Source organism: Sceloporus occidentalis, unplaced genomic scaffold (assembly GCF_023333645.1).
Source record: "Sceloporus occidentalis isolate IW3139 unplaced genomic scaffold, rSceOcc1.0.p SCAF_4, whole genome shotgun sequence".
NCBI lineage: Eukaryota > Metazoa > Chordata > Lepidosauria > Squamata > Phrynosomatidae > Sceloporus > Sceloporus occidentalis.
Genome location: NW_028316984.1, coordinates 40702407 through 40725601, shown reverse-complemented (window position 1 = coordinate 40725601; position 23195 = coordinate 40702407). Strand labels below are relative to the sequence as shown.

Genomic DNA, 23195 nt, shown 5'->3' with positions numbered 1-23195 from the left:
CTACCTCCCAGAGGGCTTTTTCTGTTGTCGCCCCCAGATTATGGAATGACCTGCCAGATGAGGTCTGTCAATTGACATCTTTAGACAGCTTTAAAAAGGCTGTCAAGACAGATCTCTTCCAGCAGGCCTTTCCTGGATAGATAACCCCGGCCTCAGGAATCCTCTTCTCATGAGAGTCCCCAAGGTCCTCCCTGGAAATGCCACCATAGTTTACTGTTTTATTTGTTTTGTTTTGTTTTGTTCTGTTTTGTTTTTGTCTTGTAGTAATGTGTATGTGTTAATGTTGTTTAATTTGTTGGTTTTAATTATAATTGATTTAATAATTTTTTAAGGGTGGGAGGGAATTTTGATGTACAATGTATTGTATTTTATTGTTGTTAGCTGCCCCGATTGACCTCAAAGGGGCGGGATATAAATAAAATTTATTATTATTATTATTATTATTATTATTATTATTAAACTAAGTTTAAAGTCAATTAAATCAGCAAGGGGGAGTGGAAAGAAGAGGGTGGAATGTCCCCTTCCCTGAAGGCTCAAGCAAAAGTGAACTGCGGCAACCTCATCAGGCATGCCTGTTCTCCCTGATTAATAAGTTTTGCCATCTTGGCCACACTCTGAGTTTATTTGATCTCATATGTCCCAGTTTTCATTTGTGAAATGCTGAAGGGTATGAAACAGAGGTTTACATCATATCCTAAATCAAACTGCCAGTCCTAGTTAGAGCAGATCCACTGAATCAGTTGTTGAATGATACATCAACCCATGTATATATCCCATTGTTTTACTCTAGTTGGGGGCCAAGGGTATAAATCTTTGCTTATTTTGTTCTCTCACAAACTAAGTAATTTCAAAAACTTTCTCCCAGCTGATTGGAATTGCAAGAATTTTTGTGCATTTTTAATTATTTTTCACATTTGAGGACTTTTTTAACAAAATAATTGTTTGCATTGAAAATCTTGGTGTTTGCACAGAAAACATTTCTGCATCAAAACGTTTGTCTTGTGCAAAGTCTGTGTGAAAACATTCTGCAAAAATGAGGTGGTTTTTTCCCAAATGAATTGCACATACATAAAAGTGCCCAAATCCTCAGAATATTGTGGCAGTCACCCAATCAACTAGTGTATCAGGACTGAAATAGGTGACCCTAAAGGGGCTGCATCATGCCACCCCTTTCAGCTCCAGATTGGGGCAGCAGCAGCAACTGCATGCTGTGGCCCTGATCTGCCATTTTTCCAGCCCAAAAAGGAATGGCAAAATGCCACTCCTTTTGGGGGCAGAAAAAGGCCGCCCTTGCCACAGTGGCGGTGGCTTTTCAGCAGCACAGCACATGTAAATACCACACCATTGGGACCTCAATTACAGTTACAGTGGGCCCTCAATATCCACAGGGGATCTATTCTGGATCCCCCTGCGGAAACCAAAATCCACGGATGCTCAAGTCCCATAGTACTCAACGGTGGTTTGGCCATGCAGTCGTGCCACCATTGGGGACAATAGGACTTTGCCCCCTCCCGGCTGCCCAAAGCCCCTCACCATGGCAAGGGGCTGCCACCTCCTCCGCCTCTTCCTCCTGTTCTCACAACTGTGGCCACCATGCAATTGCAGCTACCTTTCTCCCCCCCCCCCCCCCTTCTCCTCTTTCCCCCACTGGCTGCTGCTGCAGCCATTCTTCCTTCCTTCCTTCCTTCCTTCCTTCCTTCCTTCCTTCCTCCTCCTCCTCCTCTTTCCCCCCAGTTGCCACCACAGCTGTTTTTCCTTCCTCTTCCTCCTCTGTCTCATGCTTAAATCTGCAGATGACGTCTGCAGATACAGAAGGCCCACTGTATAAAGAACTAATTACAAAGACAAGCTAAAGGAACTGTCAAACTGTGTAACAAATAAAATATTTAAACACCGTATCCAATGTGAACACTGTCCACTAAAGAGATACTGTATTCAGCCTGACTTGTAAATAAATCTAATACTTTGTTTCAACAAGCCACTGTCCGGAGTGATTTCAAAAATAAAAACACTACCAACATTGAGAAAAATCTTGTAGGTTTGGGACACACTAGATAGTTGGTGCCAAGCTGGGGGAAAATATGTAATGCTGAGATCGGGTATCAAGAGTGTAGGAGACAGACAACAGAATCCCAAGTTTGAGTGTCTCTGTCACATATTGGTGGCAACGGTGGGATAAAAAGACCCATTGGGATGCCATCTGAAAAATGTAGTTGGGTGGGTGAGTCTCAATGTGACAAATGGTTGGCAGCGATGGTACACAGAGGAAAAGAGAAAAGGTTTTAAGAGATTTTGACAGTGCCACATTATCACCTTCACAATACTCTCCAACCATCCTGATTTGACAAGGACAGACCCAACTAATCCTCTGCAATTTCACCTTTTCACATGCTTTTAAAATGTTCTGGTTTCTGTCTCTTCCTCCTGTTTTCCCCTTTTGTCCCCATTTTACTTTAGTTACTGCAAAGTGAGTTCAAAGCGCCAAACTGGTTTGCACTCAGTTAACTCAGCAGGAGGAGACAAAAGGAGGGAGCAGGCTCTCCCCCTTTCCAGTAGACTCAGGCAAAATCAAGCTCCTACAGCTTCTAGCTTGTGTGTTGTTCCCCATTAAATGTGATTGCTATCTTGACCACACTGTGATGGTGCTTGGCCACATGGATCTCAGTTTTCATCTATGCAGTGTTGGAGGATATGCATATTATGTATTTACATTATTCTGTTGTTGACTGGCATTGAAAATCCTGTGAAAACATTGACACCACTAGTAAGACTGACACATTTTTAAATATATAATCAAACTGAAAGAAGGCTGAGAAACAACTTCATTTTTTTATGTCTTGAAGAGTGTTTTAAATTATAGTTTTGGATAAGCTCAGTAGCTTCAAGGTAAGGAACATGTATCCCTCTAGACCTATTGGACTACAGTTCCCATCAGCCCCACTCAGAATAATTATGAGATCATGGAGGTTGCAGTCCACCAACAGCTGGAGGGACATATGTTCCATACAACTGCAATATATAGTTTACAAAACAGGGTATTTTGCTGTGTAGTTTCAGTACAATGTTAATAACTTGCACGTTAGCTCTGCAGAAAGGCCCTTTGAATCATAGTTTTTAATTTGAAGCCAGAAGTGAATAACTCTGTCAGATATTCAGTGAAGAAAAATATTTTGTAATCTGCCAAAATTCCTTTCACATTTCACATGAAATTAGTCTGTTGACAAACCACTGCCTTTTTCTCTCTCCCTTAATATGTTTCTGATGTCAGTAGGGAATTCAAAATATCACTAGAAGTAGAAGCTACAAATAAAGTCTAGACTACTGGAGCAAAATACTTGGTATTATTCTAGAGTTATTTCTTCCTTGTATGATGGTTCAGATAAACTATGATAAATTAATAATATAAAATAGCACAGATGGTAAGTGGTCTGTGTTTCATTTACCTGAAGAAAGTTTACTTATTTTTGATGAACACATTTGTTGCCTTGAAGTAAATGCAGGCATTGTAGGTGGTATTTTCCATGTCTATTTCCAAACCAGATATCACCCATTCCATATTTGTGCACCCATTTTTTTCTGCCTAAAGTCAGAACTTTATATTCATCTCTGCTGAAATTCATATTGTCTGTTTTGTCCAGGTTTTCCAATCTTTTGAAGTTGTCTTGAATCCTGACTCTTGTTTTTGAAGTATTAGGTGTTTTTAATTATTATTATGGTATTTATACCCCGCCCTTCAACCCTAAAGACTATCAGAGCGGCTTACAATTATTATTTTTAATGATACGGTTCCCTGCCCTCAGGCTTACAATCTAAAAAGACATGACACAAAAGGAAAAGGGAATGGTGGTGGGGAAGGGGATCAGGTCCAACAGTTCTTTTCTCCCTCTGAGGCCTGGACCCACCCTCCAAGGCTGGAGGGGGGGGGCGCTCTGCTTCTTAAGTTTCCCTTTCCAATTAGGTTTCAACTGGAGTTTGATATAATATAATAATAATAATAATAATAATAATAGTTTTTATTTGTATCTTCCCACCTCTCCCAATGGATCGAGGCGAGATCACAACAGAGTTAAAAACACTTGTAATATTACAACATTAATTACAGTTAAAACCACAGCTAAAAACATAAAACATCAATCATCAATCAATCACGAGGTCAATTACGGGGTTAGGTGATCTCGGTCCGTACCAATGGCCTTCATAAAAGGTTAGGAGGATATGCACGGCAGAAGAGCTCTGTCTTTACTGCCTTCTTGAAAATCTCCAAGGATGTAACAAGGCGAGTCTCCTCTGGGATTCTGTTCCCTAGGAGCAGCTATGCTGAAAGCTTTTTGGGAAGTGGAAACATGTTTGGATGATGGCACCTCCAACAGGTTCTTCCCACTTGTTCTAAAAGTGCGGGGCGGATTGTATGGGGAGATGCATTCCCATAGGTAACCCGGGCCCAAGCCATGTAGGGCTTTAAAGGTTATAACCAACACCTTGTACTGTGCCTGGAAGCTAATTGGGAGCCAGTGTAGCTCTTTTAAAATAGGTGTTATATGGTCAAATTTCGAAGAGTAAGTGACCAACCTGGCTGCCGCATTTTGCACTACTTTGAAGCTTCCGAACTTGATACAAGGGTAGCCCCATGTAGAGCGCATATCTTCTTTTCTTTCATGAAAGTAATTCATAAGTTTAAAAACACAAGGCCCAGAACTCTATGGTATATCATTTTTCTTTTCTTTTCAGGATGACAATGAGTCATAGCTGAACACTCTTTGGGTTTAGTCCATCAAGTCGGTATAAATCTTACCTCACAATTCACCATCTTATTTGAAGGAATATACAGATATACCTCAGTTAAATGAAGTAGATGTTTTCCTAGATATTACTTCTTTAAAATTTGGTTCATGTGGCAGAAATAACATGGATAACGTAGGGATAGGATCCTATACCATGAAAGATAGTTCAATATATTCACAAGGAAAAGGTACAGTAATAGGTCATGTAAAACCTTCGTAAACAGACAAAAAACATTTAAAACCTTCTACAGATCCCTTGAAAGCTTCTTCCAAAATGCATCAAGATACTGGAGATGATTGCACTGCTCTTAAAAAATAGGATAGAAGCAGGATTGAAACTGTAATAGACAGATCTTATTGCACCACATCATGGCTAGGCAATAGCTATCCTGTAGTCAATCTGTGCTTCTGCTGCAGCTTTCAGTGAATGGGAAAATCCTGTGAATAGCTGTCAGTCCCGCAATTAACCCATTACTGAAGTATGTGGGATAGGTCGTTCCAGAGGAATTCAGAGAAGAGTATTTAAACAGGTTTCACTTCATTCCCCCTCCCCCCAATTCCCAATGAAGGCAAGACTTCTTACTCATGAGGAGCCAGGAGAAAGGGGATTGAAACTGGTTTCACTGCACAGACCCCATTCCCAATGAAGGCAAGACTTCTTACTTACAGACTTAATCTTGGCTAGCTGACCAGTAAACAGAACAATAATATGATAAGATGCATTCCCAACCTGTCATTAATTCACAATTGTGTGTTAATGTGAAAAGAATCATTGCTGTTTGGGGTGTTTAAAAAGCTGCAACAGCATCGGGAGGGAAGTTTCAGGTGGTAATCTCCATTCTTCTTCTTCTTTCACCAGCTTCTGCTTTTGTTATTTCCAATTTGGTGGCCAAACTTTCATTGTTCTATGCTTTTTTTTTAAACATGCTATCGCAACCCCTTCCTCTGTTTTGCTGTTCACACATGCTCAGTAAGGGATTGTAGAGGCAGCTGCTGTTGCTACTCAAGATGTCTGTAGTATGCTCTTCTGCTTCTCACTTCCAAAAGGACAATGCCTTCATTGCTAGTCCATATGTGTGTCTACAACATCCTCTAAAAGTAAACCATCCATGTTATCACTAAATAACAATAATGTTCTACTAACTACAATACAAGGTTTCTAGACCAAGACACTGAGGATAAGAAGGGCAAAAATGTAAAGTTGGAGAGTTTGGTGGGGGAGGGGGAGACAATGTAGTAACACTACCTAGATGTAACCTTGGTACTTTATCAAAATATACCTTGGAAGGAAGGAAAAAATAGTTTGCTCAAATGTATCCAGTATAAAGGAACAAAATGGCATGTAAAACAAGTCTCCACATGATCTGACTGTCTCTCTTAAATGCCCCTTCTTTTTTCCAACCGGAATAGGAAGCCATTTTCTCTTCTGGATTGTATGGTAAATGACTACCTGGACACTGCATTGAGGAAATCGCTGAGGCAAACAAAGTGATGAGTTGTGTTGTTTGTTCTTGTTGTATTTAGCCAACTGGACTAGCTATAGTTCAAAAAAGTACAATTAAAGCTATTTCTGTTTAACCTTGACACCCCTGTAGGTCCCTATAATCACATCCTCAGCTATAACCCTAGCTAAAATGAAAGGGGTGTAGTGTGCTTATATTCTGCTGCAGGTTGTCAAAATGCATGTCTAGCTTGGACAAATACCAAATGTTTCCTGGCTGTTTTGGAAAGCACTCTTTGATCTAGTTGTCTGGTAGACACGGTCCTGGAGTTCTGGCGGCTTTTGATAAACTCAAGCAATGCTTCCTGAATTATTGTGAGAAATGGAATTATGGAGCACTAGAGAGATAAAAGCCAGAAAAGCACATCTCATTATTGCTTCAAAATGTTATGTTTTCCTTCCCCTTCGCAATATCTCAATGACCTTAATGGCCAGTTTGCTACAAGTGCTGCATCAATGGAGCCGTGTCAAAAATTTCCTGATCATTAACAGCCCTAAACATATATCAATTTTATCCTTATTTAATTTAAACTAAAGGCAAAGTACTGTGTCAGCTCTGTGTCTGCAAATAACTTCTCAGTGTCACCATGTTTTTGTACCAAAATGATAATGTTTGGATTAGTTTTGTGAGATATTTAACCTTTGTCAGAGAGGTTTGTTGCCACAACAAACTGCAACCCCAGGATTCCATATGATGGAGCCATGACAGTTAAAGCAGTGTCAAACTGCATCAAGTCTGTAATGTGGCAGCAACCTGTATCTCTAAATTCTACCATCTTCCTGTAGCTCTGGTGGTGTTTGTCAGATTTGTTTTTTTAAATAGGGCAGATATGTAAACCTTACTGTGTAGAATAGATCATGGATGCCACATTTCAGGTGATTAGGTGAACAAGTCTCATTTTTACAAACATTAAAACTTTGAGGCATGTCATAGAAGACTGTTTTGTTTCCCAGCTGACCATAACAAACAGATTACTGTGCTCCTATAAAACCATGCAGTTGATGCCATGTTAGCTGGAGTGGTTAAAATGTTTGCTCACATCAAATTTAGGTGACACTGAGTTGAAGGACTTGTGCCAGCAAGACTCTTTGGTAAATTCAGTGACAAGAACCTTTTCTGGAAGTGAAAAAAATAAGGTGGTTCATAGTGGGTGTTAATCCACCACTGGAAGCTGATAGAATATCTTGTGTGCTCTCAGTTTGACATCTGAACAAGGTCAGGACATATAAATCAATTGTTCCCCCTGCAGAGAGAACTTTTTATTCCAAAGATTGGGATGCAGCACCTGCTTTCTTTGTTAGATTTTTGTTTATCAGTTCTGAACAAAGCAGAAGCAAAAGCTCAGATCCGTGTTTCCTAGGCATTCTAAGGAAGGCATTCTAAGAGAATGGATTTTCTGATGTAGAAGGGTAACACAGAGAACCAACGTAGTGTAGTGGTCAGAGTGTTGGATTACAGCTCTGGAGACTAGGGTTCGAATTTCATATAGACCATGGAAACCCACTGGGTGAACTTGAACCAGTTACACTCTCTCAGACTTAGAGGAAGGAAAAGGAAACCCCCCTCTGAACAAACCTTGCCAATAAAACCACATGCTGGACTCGCCTTAGGGTGATAATTGATAATGATAATTTGGAAATGACCTGAAGGCATGAAACAACAAGGTAACATTGGGATTATGCGATTTAATTATGTGATTTGTTATTGTATGAACAATCTTGATGTAAGAGAAGCCCCACTTGCTCCCACGATGCAGAAAATGTATTTGCTTGTACAAAAGAAAAATACATATCTCACAGATACATCATTCTAACTTTGCTCTTAGCCCACTCATATCATGAAAATTTGATACATCTAACAATAGGTTCTGTTTTAAAATTGTGGCAGGTTACATAGTTCCACATCATTTGACTTTAATGTTTTCCCATATTTAGTTGCTCTTTTTAAAAAAATATATCAAGATTTTTAAAAAATCAAAATTAGATAGCTAACTGCTCACTGTTTTCTTGCATTCTGAAGAGATAGTAAATGAGAATAAAAATAGAGCATGTTTATCAGGTGGTAGTGGTTTTTCTGGGTATAACGAGAGCATCATCCATCAAAAAAATATTAAATAGAAAATATAAAAATGAATGAATAAAAAAGAGCATCTAAAAATAAACAATCACTTGCCCCAGGAAATAAAAATGGGCAAGTTTTGTCCGATACGCAAACTGAACTGGTAGCAGCAATCCTCAAGCAATACATATGTTGAAGTAAACATCATTACATTTCTTTGTGCAGGGCAATACTGTCAAGAGTGTGAAAAACATAGGCTGCGGCAAACTTCTTGACCTACTATGGGATAAAAGCTTCCAGAAATTGATCAAAGAGGGCCTGCTGTAGACATCTGTGTGCTTTGCTATGAATCACCATTCCACTAATTAGCTGCTGGGAGACATCTAAACTGGTTGGAACAGAATGCCTTTAAAATTAAGCATGGCCTCCCATGTAAATGTGTTCCCTCACCTCAGCAAAGAACTTGCCCATTACTAAAATGGCATCTTCGGGGGGGGGGGGGGTATTTTTTGGACTATCTCAGATTCAGTTCTCAAAAGCTGTTATCTAAACTTTCATGTAGGCAGCTTTAATTTCTGTTTGTTGCAATTGATTTTTTTTTAATTCTTGCACCTTGTGTTTGGGGGAAAGGGTTAAGCTGAGATTGTACAACTCAAAGTGAAACAAAACATGAAGGTGACTCTTGGGTTATGGAGGAAATAGAAACATGGATCCAGCTGCTCATTCACCCTTTATTTCTCTCTTAACCTTGCGGTTGCAGTCCTAAGTTATTGGCTGAGGGGCCATAGGAAGCTAGGTAAGTGTTGCTCCACTGCCAGGAAGCTCCACATCACCCCATCCTGCAAAAAGCTCCACTGCATAAATGTCTAGGTAGCAAAAGTGGGAGGGGGAGTGTTCAGGCAGTGTGTCAAGAACAGGCATGAACCCACAGGATCCAAAGCCCCTAATTTGTTTAATAAATCCACATAATTGGCCTGAAACTACTCTAGGCCTGGGGCTAGCCTATTTATTTCCTTCCCATTGACACTGGAGAGACAGAAAATTAAAATTTATGTGACCCTTAGATCCTGCCTTGGTGACTGTGAGCTGCCAGGGTGACTGATGTGGCTCCATTGCTGAATCTCTCTTTCTCTCCCAAGGATAAGATTGCTTTACTCTCTAAATGTAAGTCCCATTGAACTCATTGGGGCCTATTTCTAAGTGTGTGTGTGGGGGGGGGGGGGTGCATGGATGGATGGATGGATAGACAGACAGACAGACAGACAGACAATCTACTACATGTAAGGGAAACATCTGATGAGATAGCACCATATTGTGTGTGTTTTGCCCCCCACTATAGGTTGCTGATGAAAAATGGCATGGAGCATTCCCTGAACCAGAACATTACTGGGACAGGGAGCTGTAAAGGGGGCTACAGGTTTTGGTGATCACTCTGTAATCTGTGACCTGTTTTTGTTCTGCCTTGAAACTTATCCCAATATCTATCCTAATGGGAAGATCTACAATAATTCATTCTAGACAATGAGAAAACTGAAATAGTCAAAAAGTTCCTATACTTTGGATCAAATACTGACCAAAACAGAGACTGGAGTCAAGAAATCAGAAGAAAACTAGGACTGGGTAGGGCAGCTATGAAAGAACTGGACAAAATTGTAAAATGTGAAGACATAACCCTGAACACTGAAGTGAGGATAGTATGAGACATTTTATTCCCTATCACCATGCATGGATGTGAGAACTGGACAGAAAAGACAGCTGATAGAGAGAAAATCAACTCATTTGAGATGTGCTAGAGAAGATTGCTGAGGATACCATGGATATCCATGAAACAAACAAATGAGTTCTAGAACAGATCAAGCCTGAACTCTCCCTGGAATCCAGAATATCTAAACTGAAACTGTCATACTTTGGCCACATCATGAGAAGGCATGATTCATTATCAAATACAATAATGCTGGGAAAGGTATAGGGCAGTAGAAAGAGAGGAAGCCTAAATCCGAGATGGTTACTAATTCAGGGAGGACATGTTCCTGAGCCTGCAGGACCTGAGCAAAGCAGTTGAGGACAGGGGATCTTGGAGATGTCTCATCCACAGGGTCACCGTGAGTCGAGGTCAACTTGAGGGCAGTTAACAACACAAAAGCAAAATGGCACCAGATTAAAATAATTCCTGTGACGAAACCCTGAAATATAAAGGGTTTAATAAAGGGTTGTTTTCAAGATAAATGCTTTTGCAGGAGGTACCTGTTCAGTGAAAGTTAGGGCCCGGACAGATAAGCCAAAATAAAGCTGCTTTGGGTCACTTTGGAGGTATGCTGTTTAAATGACACAGGCACCTTAAGAGGGCAGAAGTTGCGCCAAAGCTGCGCTCTGGTGCTTAGGACTGGAGCATGTTTTTAAACAGCATACCTCCAATGTGATCCGAAGCAGCTTTATTTTGCCCTGTCTGTTTGGTAATATTTTCAGTAACCATCATGCCAGTCTTATTCATATAGTTGTTTGATTTCAACTACAGTAAAATCTGTTATTGAATTGTGAGTCAGCATCTGGGTATCAGACAACATGTAGTTAGCATAGTTCTGCTATAGCTAAGTACCCACAAGTAGTTGGGACTACTACTAATGTATTTAAAGCCTTCCTCTGAATATAAGACACAAAATGGCTTACACTTTAGATAAAAAAATAAGAGTTTTAAAAATGCACATTCATAATAAAATAATAACTATTAAAACAACATGATTTCAAAACAGTATAAAAACACTTAAAACCCCAACAGTGAGAATAAAAGCACAGTATATGCACCGAGACCATTAAAAGATTAACTTCACAAGCATTTAATCACTAAAGAACTGTTTAAATGCACAGATCTTACTGCTGCTCCCTCTTGCTAGAGGAAAGAGAGCAAAGAAAGAGCCAGTGCAGCCTTCAGTGGAAGGCAGTCCCTTACGCTAGGAGCATACACTGGGGAGGCCTTTCATGTCCTCATCAGATGAGCCTATGACAACATTGGAGACAAGAGACCCTCCCCCCATTAGATCACAGAACTCATGAAGGCTCATATAGGTATCAATATATAGGTGAATTGTTTTAAAAAGAAGTGTGGACTAGGAATAGGAAGAATATTCAAAAATATTTGGACAGAGGACAAAAATTGATTTCCTGAAGATCAGAAATCCATGAAAAAGAGAATCCTGGACAGAATCTTCAAAGTTTGGAACTTAATTCTGTGTGAAACCATCACCACCACCTCTTCCTCCATGGAAAAAGGTATTTTCTGCACAGAAAGTAGCTTTCTTTGCAGAAAACATGTTTTTTCTACACAGAAAATAAAATTTCTGCACAGGAAAATAATTTTGGTTCAGAAAATCAGAAAATTCTAAATTGTTGGCCCAAACCTCAAGTGCATTTAAAAAACAGAGTAAGTCCTAAACTGCAAATAGTCCACAAGGACTTCCTTTGAACTGGAAGAAAACTGATGAAATGCTTTTATTCTTGCTAATAAGAATGACATTTGCAAAGATCTGCATCTCTAGTCTGGACCCAACCCACTACTTTGAATTGTGCACTGAAACAAAATGATAGACTATGAAGCTGTTGCAGCAAAGGAGGTACATGCTCCATGTTACCATCAAGGAAAAACTGTCTACTTCTGGAAGTGTTTTCACTCCTGCATGACAACAACAACAACTGACTGGCAGTTTGGCCATAAAGTTTTACACCCAAATACAGCCTCATGTAGAGTATGTTACAATAATCCAAATGGGATGTAATCAAGGTGTGGCTCGCTGTAGCAGACATCTCCAGGAAATGGGCAGAGTTGGCACATTACTTTTAATTGTGCAAATGCACTCTAAGTTACTGCTGAAACCTGGCCATCTAGACTCAGGGCTGAGTCCAGGAGGACAGTAAGCTGTGAATCTGAGATGTCAGGGAGAATGTAACAACCTTAGGACAGGGTGACTTCTTATTTTTGGTCTCCCATTCAGTTGACCAGGTTCACCTTAGTCTTATGTGTACCGAACTTCTTTTTTTTTCACCATCATCCTGTCCATAACTGACAGGAGATAATAGTTTAGCATGGAAACAACTTACTTGGAATTAAATGGGAAGATTGGGTTTCATCTACATACTGGTGACAGCAAATCCCAATAGGACTGTCAATATGACTGAAGTTAGTTTGTTGTTGTGTGCCTTCATGTCATTTCTGACTTACTGTAACTCTAATGCGAACCTATCTCATGATTCTACTGGCAAGATTTGTTCAGAGGATGTTTGCCATTGCCTTTCTCTGAGGCTGAGAGAGTGTGACTTCCCAAGGTCACTCCATGGGTTCAGGGCTCAGCGGGGTCCCAAGGTTCATAATCCAACACTGAAACCACTACACCACATTTACTTGGCAAATAACATATCAAAGGCCATGTAATATTAACAGTGATAATAATAGCTATTAATCTGCTTGTCGATAAGAATTTTGCAGTTTCTTTAGATTCAGCTGAATGCCAGATGCTAAAACAGAGAGAAAGTTAGAACAATGGTCTTACATTGCTGTACTTGGGTTTTCCTGTTATGAAAATGCACACCATTTTCTCCCAACCTGTTTTTTTTCTCCATGCCTCCTTCTCTGATTCTCTAAATTATCAGTCTTTAGCCTAAAATAAATCTAAGCAATAACTGACAAGAGTTATAATTATTAAACTTACTGACTACAGAACTTGGACAAATAGAATAAAGAGAATCAATCATTGTAACAATTTAACCCTATCCACTGCTGGCTGATTCTGTTATATGCACGACACTAAACATTGTTAATAGGGAATTTGATTTTCATGTTGGGGAAAAAAGTGATCTTACGCTGTGAAAACAGCCACCTTTAAGGAGGTCTTGGTAAAGACCTGGATATTTTAAGGCTTGAACTCGCACTTGGCAGGACAGTTTCCCACCATGCTATCATAACTTCAAAGCAGATCACAGCTCTTTAATTTGCCTGTGAATATTCATCTTTCATGATAATGACTCTAATATGTAGCAAACGATCTTATGATTCCATGTTTCACTAGACAAATAATGATAAAATAGGAAAGAGGAAAGGTATTTACATCAGCTTTATGGAGGAGCAAATTTTCCATTTTCTATATATAAATTTAGAAAATGGAAAGTCACTACTTTGCATGTATAAACCTGTTAGTGGTGTCATTCTGTCAAATCATGTTGATTTTAAGGAAGCAGGGAAGTGCTGAAATTCACCTTTACTTAGACAAGGTTACAGATCTTGCTCATTTGTGATAGGTATATCAGGGTGCCTACAAGTATTGGAGACAGGTTATAGGAATGATTTCAGAAAGTATAATTTTGCAATGCATCTCCATGAATTCAGTTGCAATAGATGTTGAGGGAAGAAGAGGTTGTACACCCCTGTTACAGAGGAATTTGTACCCAATAATTTGTTTTAAGATTTTTTAGCATCTGTTAAAAGTGCTTTGACACACTACTGGAAATTTTCTTACCTAGCTGTAAAATTGGAACAACAATTTTTAAGGAAAAAAAGTCTTGGTTTAGCAGAACTGGACAAATTTGACAGATAATATTCGTGGAATACTGGAACTCATCAGACAATGAACGTCACTGACAAAATGACATGTTTTATTTCTTACTGAAATCAGCATTGTTCAGTATTGCAGTAAGTAGGGTGGAATTTGCTTTTACAAGTCTTTTTTCTTTTTGGTACAATAGATACTTGTTTCAAAGAACACTGGGCAGAATGATACAGATGACTGGCTACTTGAAGTCCATGATAACTCACACTTCTAGCTTGGGAAGGACTTGTTTAGCTCAGTGGTTGACATGCCTTGCATACAGAACGTGTCAGATTCAATCCTTGTGTCTCCAGGCATGGCTGGAAAATATCCTCCCTGACACCCTAGAGAATTCTGGAGGGCTGTGATCAATCTCTGTCAAAAATACTTGACTAAATGGGCCAATCTTCCAACTTAGTGTAAGGCAGAATCCTGTGTTTCTAAGTGAACTGTGCCCCAAAACAATTGCTTTTAGAGACAAGCCAAAGCTCAATGGTCAAATTAATGCTTTCTATGGAGAAGGCCCCAAATCCATCCCTTGGCATCTTCAGGTAGGGCTAGGAAAGAATTCCTCCTGAAACTTTGAAGATCTACTGCCAGTCAGTATGACTTTACTGGGTTGGAGCTGGAACAGTGATCTCATTTAATACTATGTAGTGCCCTCACTGTGATGATGCTTTAGAAGAGCACAGGTCCCTGCCCCAAGAAGTTCACAGTGTAAAATGTGACAGAAAGGAAGTGGAGCTAGGAATAAGTGCTAAATAGGGGTTTACATTTCTCATTAACTCCTTGGTGTACATGAGAGATAAATTGCTGCCTTCATACAGGCATTCCTCAGTTAACAAAGCCTCTGAAACAAAGAAACTCCTGCTTACAAATTATCTTTATGGGAGCCCAGCCCATGGTTTTCCTGTCCCTCTCTTCTTGTCTTCTGTCTAGCTTGAAGCTTTTTGCAGCATTGGCATTGAGAGAATGGTAAAGGAGGGCTGGAAAAGCCAGTGCTGGGTTACTACAGCATGTCTGCAAGTAAAGAAATGCAATAAAACTTTATCTAGGAAAGAATGAGATTCTACTCTATGTGATCCTACTGTAGCTGTGTGTGCTTATATACTACAGGCGAGATGAACCGCTGCTTCCACAATCACCTGCTAAGCATGTGTGAAGAATAAAAGAGAAAGAAAAGGGGAAATCAGATCAGCCTGCCACATCAAAAAAGCACAAATCTGTAAATTTTGCCACCAAAATAGAAATCATAAGAACAATGGCGGCTGTTGGGGGATGTTGGAGGGAAAATCCCAGGATGAATTTTGGAAGAAGCTTTCAAGTAGTCTCTAGAAGATTCAAAGTGTTTTCTTTTATTTATGCAAGGCTTATCTGACCTGGTTGTTCCATTTCACATGTGTATAACATTAGTTTTGAATAATAAGTTTACTGAAAAACATGGAACTGCTCATTTTTAAGGTGTGATGTGATGGAACAACCTATCCCTGTTCTTTCGATGTTATTTCTACCTCTGATACCAATGTTTTCGTTAAAGATGTAAAGCCCAGGAATCTATGTCATTAAATTGTACTTGTTCCCCCCTTTATTTGCTATTATTGTTGCTTACTACAACAGAACAATAGAAAAATATGTGTTTCTTTAAAAGTACTTTCATTTCATTACTACTACAGAGCCATGGAGCCTGTCCCTGTGCTATAATGCTCTGCACTCTGCTGTAAATGGGATACTGTTGTTATGGTGTACCTTAAGGTCATTACTGACTTATGGCAACTCTAAGGCAAACTGCATAAGTGGTAATTCTGAGGGAGAGAAAGTGCATTTGGTTGAGTGAGCCTCTGTGTGCATCCACAGTATGGGTGTAATCCTGTCAAGTCTAGCAGGATTTCCAAGTTCAAAAATTCAGATTCGGTAGTAGAAAATGATAAGCTTTTATTAAGAAACTACAGGTCCAGTCTGGTGACTTTTATTGTCAGAACTGACCAGCAAATGTTACAATCACATAATTAAACTGCACTCAATTCAAATATTAGGTAGGCTTGAATCTTATTTGTCAAAGTTATTAAATATATTTCTTCTGCTGTTTTCCACACCACCTCTTTTCGTTTTTGTTACAGCCAGATGCTCTCCTTCAAATGACCTTGGGTATGGCTTATCTCAGCACCTGGGCGGAGTTCCTAGTTCTAAAGCACAGTTAGTTCTAAAACATCCTTAAAACATACTATCAATAGTTCATATCCCATTGCTACATTATAAAAGGACAAGAGCATATGCAACTCCTGATAATTCCAGGTAGCAATGAGTTGGACCCTGGAGTGCAATGTTATTAGTTTACTGCTTAATCTGGAGCTATTTATCATGTATACTTCAAGACAGATCAGAAAATAGTTTGAGCCATCTTTTTTCCATTCAGCTGGGCAGCACTCGAGGTTTACAGCTTCTCTATAAACTAGAAAGTCTTTCAGTTTTCTTCCTAACATGTGCTCCTTGTGCAGCTGTAAAATGTTTGTATAATGCCATAGACTATTTGAAGCTTGATCACATTTCTTTCCCGCCCTCCACCCCCACCCCTACCCCAGCATAAAAATCAATACCCGTTCAAATAATATATTAGCTCATGTTGACCCAGTAATGTCTGGCTGGCTTCCTTTGTTTCTTTCTTCTCTTTTCCTCTTTCTTGTAAATAATTTGGAATGCTGCCATGTGTTTCTGTCCTTAGAAAACATTTTACTCCTAAGAGCAGGGAGAGAAACAGCTCCATTTATTGGCTTGATTGCAAAACAGAAAAGAGCTATGAAGCCTTGTAATTGCATAGTCTGGAAAAATTTAATGGATCTCAGCACTAACATGGCACAACGGATGTTGTTTTCTTCAGTTTCCTGCATTAACAACACAACAACAACAACAACCACAGGCTAATGGCAGGATTGCTAATACAGTGGGCCCTTGTTATACGCTGGGGTTTGGTTCCAAGATCCACCGTGTATAACAAAATCTGTGTATGCTCAAGTCCCATTAAATATAATGACATAGCAAAATGGTGTCCCTTATAAAAATGGAAAATCAAGGTTTGATATATACTTTTTTTGAACATTTTCAAACCGTGTATGCTTGAATCCGTGTATAAAAAAATCAGTGTATAAGAAGGGCCGACAGTATTCAGGGCTGTGGATTTAGCAGATGTAGCAACTAACTAGTTGAAATCAACTAGATTATCAATTAAGTTGGAAATTGTCAATTTATGAAAATACTTATTAATTAATTTATCAATTAAGTTGGAAATTTTCTTATGTAAAAGGGATACTTAAATTTCAGCATTAATTTATGTTATTAATTAATTAAATCACAGAGAGTGCTGAAGAATCAACCAATTTTACATTTTCTTGCAGGTTCTTTATAGAACTCTAATGCTGTTCAGTTTTTAGAAATTTACATCCTGCTTTTTTATTAGTCCCTCTGAGTTGGGGAATTACAGGTTTAGATCACAAGACCTAAAAAATTTTTCAGATGATCCTCCTGTGTTCTGCCTTGGGATACTATAGAGATTCCTCATGTATCCTAGAAAATGAGGTTTTGAAGCCCTCAGTCTTCAGAGTTCTGGGCATCCATGTGGAAACTAGTCAACTAAAGAGAGGGCAGGATAAATATATGAGATTAGGAGAGAGAGAAGGAAAACAAGAAAAGAGTTTTGGTGGGGTCATTGAGAAATGAGCAAGAAATTGAGTTTTCAGAAGTTCATGTGTGTGTATCCTTTTCTTCCAAGCTTTAAACAAGGACATTTTCTTCTTAATTCAAGTAAGATGTTTAGTGAAGGCATTTAAGTTAAATTTAAGTGGCAGTTCAACATAATTTACCCTCTATTTAATGTAAACACAGTTGAATTAAATTTGTTTAAAGCTTATTGAAGACTACTTAGGATGACCATGGTCCAAAATACACTGCAGAAAATAATCCAGTTTGAGACCACTTTAACTGCCCTGGCTCAATGCTAGGGAATCCTGGGAATTGTAGTTTATTGTGTCATCAGAGCTCTCTGACAAAGAAGGCTAAATGTCTCACAAAACTATAATTCCCAGGATTCTCTAGCATTGAACCAAGGCAGTTAAAGTGGTCTCAAACTGAATTATGTCTGCAGTGTGATTTGGACCTAAATTACTCCTGTCCTATGTCTAGAATTTAGCTATATCAGATCATTCTTCTATTTAAGCAGATAGATGTAACCTTGGATGATCAAGAATCCTACTTTACAAAAACAGTCCTCTGACTGAAGATGTCCTCTATTTGAAGGGCAGCACAGTCCTAGTCAAAGAGCCCTATAAAGTCTGGACATAATTTAGCACCTGAACAGCAAGCAAACACCTCATCACAGTTTTCTCAAGTAAAATATATTCTATTTCAATTTCAGCCACACTGCTTAGTTTCTAATTTTGCATTTGTGCACATGAATCAGCACATGCAATGATTATGCCCTCAGTGTTTTTGTTTGGTTCTTCTGATGCTCCTTTAGGTTATTGAGTCTGAAATTTGGGAAAGTTGGGGTGCAAGTTGTTGTTGTTGTTTATCATCCAAAGACAACAGGGATTGAACCTAGGGGAAGAGATTCTTTTAGAAAGAAACTACTTTTGAACTACAGATTTTGTGAACTTGTCTTGACAGGTGCAATTTTTAATACATGATTTTAAGAGAGTATTGTGTTCATGTTTACATGAATCTAGCCCCCGGCATGCTGCTTTTACAGTGGCCAATATGCCAGTAGGAATACTCAGAGGGAAGGAGGGAGGGATAGCATTTTCCAGCATTTTCTCTAGTAGTCAAGAAAGAGCTGCAAACATGGCCATTCTGACCCAGTCCTAGTCCTGTGCAGAGATCAGATGAGAATGGCCAAACCAGTTATTTTCACTCAGTTCAAAAGATGATGGTTTAGCATATTGCATGATTACATGGCTTGTGTCCAGATTTTCTCAGTCATTTTTAGCATGGTATCCTTCATTCTGTTTGGCGTTAGTTCTGATGTTTTGAAGCAGCAAGACTACTATGATTCTCAAGGATATTTAATCACTTGACATATTTTTTCCTCCTTCTAATGTTTATCAATGAGATTCTATGAAACTTTCACCCTCAAAGAGACTTTCATACATCATGGTGCCAGTGAAGTGCTGAGCTCCGCAGCAGTCAAGGTAATTAGATTTTAACCCATAAACAACATCCTATTTTAGTTCTACTAATTGGCCATTTAATGTGAACTGTGTGAATATACAGGAATGGGACATTTTGAGTCAGGTAATTACACATTGTTTTAATCGGGAAATGAAAATCTAAGAGGAACTGGGGTGGTGTTAATAGTGAGGAGAGATGTATAAAAGCAGTAAAGGATATAATGCAAAGTGTGACAGAATCAAATCAATAACACTTCAGGGGAAACCCTTCATTATAACTGTACTCCAGGTTTATGCTCCAATTACAGAGGCAGAAGAAGAAGAAATGAAAAGATTCTATGCAGGAGTCCTGGAGAAATTTGATCACACACCCAAACAGATCTTGCTGATTAATAATAGTTTATTGGAATACAAAAATAGGAAACAGAGCCAAATCAAAGATTGTAAGAAAATTTGGCCTAGGACCAAGAAAAGAATGAAGAAACTGACTGAATTTTCTGAGGTCAACAGTTACTTGATTGCAAACAAGAAGTGACTGTATTCATGGGCATCACTTGATGACCAATATAAAAATCAAATAAACTATATAATTGGAAGCAGAAAATGAAGAAAACTCCAATCTTTCTGCAAAAACAAAACCAGCAGCAAATTCTGGAACAAACCATGAACTACTAATGTCAATAATAAGAATAAAGCTAAAGAAGAACATTAATCCAACCATCATGCTGAAATGCAACCTGAATAACATCTCTGTAGAATTTAATGTAAAAAATAGATTTGCACTAATAAGCCTCATTGACCTATAAGGTGACTTGAAGGTCTCCCATTCATGGCATGCCATAGGCGAAAGTTGACTTAATGGCAGTTAACAACAACCATGGGAATATTACTTCTGAGTAGGCTTCCCATATCCTGCCTTGGGGCGGGACTTTCCCCGATTTGGGGCGGGTCCGCATGGTCCCGCCCCGGTTTGGCCCTGCCCCCGGGACTCCCCCCCCCCCCAGCGAGTCCTGCAGGCTTGGCTGGGGCTTGGAGGACGGCTGTCTTCCAAGACCCAGCCATGCCCAGGGGGCTCCTCCGCGATCGCGGAGTCCTACAGGCTTGGCTGGGGCTTGGAGGACGGCTGTCTTCCAAGCCCCAGCCATATCCTGGGGGCTCCTCCGCGATCGCGGAGTCCTCCAGGCTTGGCTGGGGCTTGGAGGACGGCTGAAGACAAGCCCCAAACCTCTGCCTGGCTGCCTCCGTCTCTGGGGGGGGGGGGGGAATCCCGGGGGTGGGGGCAAAATGGCAACGGAGGCAGCCAGGCAGGGGTTTGGGGCTTGGCTTCAGCGAGGCCCCATTCCCTTGCCTGGCTTCCTCCGTTGGCGATGGAGGCAGCCAGGCAGGGGAAAGAGCCTTTCCTCTTTCTCCTCCTCCTCTTCTTCTGCCTCCTTTTCTTCCTCCCCTTCTTCCTCCTCCTCTTCTTCTTCTTTCTCCTCCTCTTCCTCCCCTTCTTCTTCATCTTTTTCCTCCTCTTCTTCTTCCTCCTCTCCTCCTCCTCCTCCTCCTCCTCCTCTTCCTCCCCTTCTTCCTCTTCCTTCTTCCTCCTTTTCCTCCTCTTCTTCATCTTCTTCCTTCTCCTCTTCCTCCCCTTCTTCTTCATCTTTTTTCCTCCTCTTCTTCTTCCTCCTCTCCTCCTCCTCCTCTTCCTCCCCTTCTTCCTCTTCCTTCTTCCTCCTTTTCCTCCTCTTCTTCATCTTCTTCCTCCTCCTCTTCCTCCCCTTCATCTTTTTCCTCCTCTTCTTCCTCCTCTCCTCCTCCTCCTCCTCCCCTTCTTCCTCTTCCTTCTTCCTCCTTTTCCTCCTCTTCTTCATCTTCTTCCTCCTCCTCTTCTTCTCCATCTCTTCTTCTCCTCCTCCTCTTCCTCCCCTTCTTCCTCCCCTTCTTCCTCTTCCTTCTTCCTCCTTTTCCTCCTCTTCTTCATCTTCTTTCTCCTCCTCTTCTTCTCCATCTCTTCTTCTCCTCCTCTTCCTCCCCTTCTTCCTCCTCCTCTTCTTCTTCTCCTCTTCCTCCTCCTCTGCCTTTTCCACTCTTCCTCCTCTTCCATGCCCAAATATGCTGTTTGGAATGGGGGGGGGGGGAGGTTAGCCAGAAAGGGAAGTACATTTCTGCCATCTGACTAGGAACAATGCCAAAATGTCCTCCATTTTGATCATGCCTAAGAAACATGCATTTATGTTAACATTTTTAAAAAAATCATCATTTTTGTGTGTCCTCCATTTTTTAAAAAATGTGTCCTACATTTGAAAATGTTGTCCTACTTTTGTCCTACATTTTTCCCAGTTTGGAGGTCCAGAATTATGGCAACCCTACTTCTGAGTCTCATTTCTCTCTCCAGAGAAGAGTGTTCATCTCTGTTTGGAACCTCTGCAGGTTCCAGAAAATTTGAAGCAGTTGAGGCACTTTTCTCACTTGTTTTGTGTTGGAGATAAATGAAAATCTGCTTTTCTTAGTCTTCTTAACAGTTTTAAACATATAACAGTAAATATAAGATGCATTATGAATGGAGTAGCCATAATGCAGTTATTCAAAACTGGGCATCTAATTTGCCTGTTATTACTAATACCATACTTGTTATGCCAGCAAGGTGCATTAATTTGTTGCACTTTTTTGTTGACATCTGATAGGAAAAATACTGAGAGGATTAAGGGCAAACAAACCTATGAAATGAACATATGTATGAAATAAACAAGGTGTGATTTTCTTCAGCGATACAACATCTTATAACTAGAAAATAGCCTAGTTTAACTTTAATCCTGTTCTAGTTTTCATCACAATACATATGATAAACTCTTTTAAGCTAGGATGTTTATGCCATCAATCGCCAGCTGTTTTTGTTAATGACCATAGTTAAAGAAATGATGCATGTTTGTACTTCTTAATATTTCCATTCCTTCTCATCCCTCTCATTACAGTCTTCCGTGTAATTTCCGGTATAAAGATCTGCCATTTGAGGCAACACTCCATGCATCTGTTAAAGTGAGTTGCAGTCTGTGAAAGATGATACCAAATAAAACACATTAGTCCTTGCTTCATCTTAGGTTGCCAAGATGTCCTTATCTTGTTTCATCCACCCTGCAATTCCACCATGTTTTTTTAAAGAAGTCTGCATATTCACATGTACAAGACAAATAAGTTCTTTTCCACTGTATGAGGCTTTCCCTGGCTAATTGCCCAAGGGAAATATTCCCTAACCATAGATGACCAAGATTTTTTTTAAAAAAAAAAACACACACCCCAACAAATCTGCTATCATAATGCAGTTCTAGCACACTGGTAATGCAGAAGCCATCTGCGCAAACATGTTTCTTGTGAAAATTAGATTCAGAGGAGGAGGGCGGATGAACATTTCCTCCAATTATTCAGAGGAAAACACCACGTTTGAGTGTGTTTGAATTGTTTAAATTTGGTGATCCTATTAAACAAAATTCATATTTTTGTACAAGACAGAACTGAATGAGAAGCAGATTGAGCAGAAAGAGATAGTGTCAGTGTTATGAAGGAGGTATCAAAATATGTCAGGTTCTGAAGTTGAGCCAAAATGTCTCCCTACGAGGAAAATAATACAAAGAGAAAATGAGTTTTTTTTCAACTCTCCTGGATGAAATGGGCTCATTTCTTGCTGCTTCATAAATTGAAACAAAAATGCCGAGTTTGCAGCATCTGACTAATAGAAAAGCAGATGAATTGGCCTTTTGGAGATGCATGTTTAATTTAATAAATATGTGCATCATATTTATGTTGCATTTCGACATGGTGTTATTTCTGAAATTCTCTCCCAAATAACTGTTCTGTAAGTGGGAAGATGAAATTTAAATACAGTACATCGTCTGTGCAAAATCCATGCATTTGTATCCTTTGTTTGTCGTGGATAATTTTACAGTTGCAGCCTGTATTACAAAATTCCTTCATCATGCTGGTATCTCCTGCATACACACCAGAGCTTGGCAAAATTCCTTTTTTAAAAAACAAAAAACAAGACAAAACAAAAAAGCAGTTCCCAGAATACCCCAGATACATAGCCATTGGTCATGATGATAATGGAATTCTGGGACTTGCAGTTATTAAAAAAGTAATTGTGCCTCC

At 39.6% G+C, this 23195-nt stretch overlaps 1 protein-coding gene across 4 annotated transcripts in view; it reads left to right on the top strand.

Moving 5' to 3' along the window:
- B3GALT1 (beta-1,3-galactosyltransferase 1) overlaps nt 1-23195 on the top strand; it is a 426145-nt gene that overhangs the window by 42900 nt on the left and 360050 nt on the right. The window contains exon 3 of one of the 4 annotated variants that reach the window (XM_089523297.1): nt 15031-15139. The exons of 2 other annotated variants lie outside the window; for them this stretch is intronic. The gene's annotated coding sequence lies outside the window, so the exon portion shown is untranslated. Of the gene's footprint in view, nt 1-15030; nt 15140-22028; nt 22089-23195 lie in introns of those variants that run through there. One more of the 4 variants, XM_089523300.1, reaches the window with a different exon arrangement.